The sequence below is a fragment of the Delphinapterus leucas genome, chromosome 12, assembly GCF_059928025.1.
Source record: "Delphinapterus leucas isolate spDelLeu-1000000601 "Yukka" chromosome 12, BTC_Dleu_Yukka2, whole genome shotgun sequence".
NCBI lineage: Eukaryota > Metazoa > Chordata > Mammalia > Artiodactyla > Monodontidae > Delphinapterus > Delphinapterus leucas.
Window position 1 is genome coordinate 93170263 of NC_143140.1, and position 1721 is coordinate 93171983.

Sequence of the window (1721 nt, forward strand, 5' to 3'; positions counted from 1 at the left end):
TTGTGCCCCAAATTAAAAGTTTTAAATTTTGATGAAGTCCAAGTTATCCCTTTCTTTTTGTCATTGTTGTCCATGCTTTTGGTGTCATGCCCAGGAAATCACTGTAAATCCAATGTCATAGAGCTCTTCTCCTTTATTTTTTCTTAAGAGTTTTATAGTTTTAGCTCATATGTTTAGGTATTTGGTCAACTTTGAGTTAATTTCTTTGAAAATGTAAAATATGGCACAAATTTACTTGTCACCCTTGCACACGGGCCATGCTCACCTTCTCTGCATAGTTCCAATTTTAGTACATGTCCTGACAAACCAAGCACTGAAGGTAAACCCTTGGAGGAGATTCCTTAACACAAATGTCTGAAAGTAAACCTGTCTGTGTTACACTCACAGCAGTAAGTGTCCTCGCTCTCTGTCCTGGGGATTCAGCATATTTATCCCGGGTCCGCCAGATGCTTTAACTGCCGCTGCTCAGGCCCAGCTCCGCCCCCCGTGTGCTCCGTGAAGCTCTTCCTTAAGGTTCTCACCCTGACTCTCACACATTCTATAATCATTCTCCGTGCATGGCCAGCATCTTTCCCACTCTCAATGCCAAGCCAGTGGGGTCACAGCAAGATTTTTAGGTCCTGCTGTGAATTTTCCATAATTTTCAGATGGAAGCTGTGATAAGGACATATTTCTAAGAATTGAGACATTGATTTAAACAAGGGAGGTTGGACTGAAAGCCTTACATTGAGAGTCTAGCCCCTCAGGTACTTTCCCCCATCCCTAGAAGGAACAGAGGATTTATTCTTGGGACAAACTAAACCAGAGGGACTCTAAACTCAGACACACTGACTGGATAGAGGACTCAGAACACTGTACATGCAGGAGGGCAGAGCTGAAGCTCTAGACTGACAGGAACACAGGGAGAGTCAGCATTTCAGTGTTTCAGACTCTAAGGTGCCCACCACTGCCCCAACTGCCTCCCCCCATCCTGCTGCTGGAGTGCACGCTTCCAGGGGTATCCTCCTGCCCCACCCCTGCCCCGACAAGACACGGGAACACTTTTCCCTGAAGAAACCGAACGGTACCAAGGGAAAGACCTACACGTTCTGACGTTTGTGAGGGTGTCCCTAGGCAGTCACTCTACAGCAAGCTCACCAGACCAAAATCGCTGACTCTCCTCCCCACTTCGCTGGAGCTTCCTGTTGGCTTTTCGCGCCTCACTCTTCAGTAGGAAAGGATGATGAAGTATAATAGGATAATCAAGGAAAGCTTCCAACACAGAAGACTGAGGCTAAAATAATAAACAGTTTAAAGAACCTTGGAAAGAGACCACACAGGGAGGAAAATAGTTCTTAACACTATAATATTCTCAGAGAGAGAAGAAAATATATTACATTCATGGTAAAAAGAATGCTATAAAAGGAACAACTAGAGAAGAGAGTTTTTAAAAATAGAATATTAAAAATGGTACAAATCAGTGGAGAATTTCAGGGATAAAACTGAAGAACTCTCTCAGAAAGTAGAGCAAAAATACAAAAATAGCGAAAGAAGAGAAAAGATAAGAAAATATAAGGATTCATTCAACACAGAAAGAACAACAACAGAAGAAATTATCACAGAAATAATACAGGAAAATAACCGAGGGCTGAAGCATACAAGTCTCTGTACTGTATGGTACATCACATGCCTGGAACAATACATTTAAAGAGACCAAGACACATCATTGTGAAATTTATTAT

The 1721-nt window shown here is 42.4% G+C and overlaps 1 non-coding gene across 1 annotated transcript; it reads right to left on the bottom strand.

Annotated features, from left to right (window-relative positions):
- Positions 1–207: 207 nt before the first annotated feature.
- LOC115802074 (U6 spliceosomal RNA) lies at positions 208–314 on the bottom strand. The gene has a single exon (XR_004022453.1). It is a non-coding gene; the product is annotated as a U6 spliceosomal RNA (small nuclear RNA).
- Positions 315–1721: the final 1407 nt, after the last annotated feature.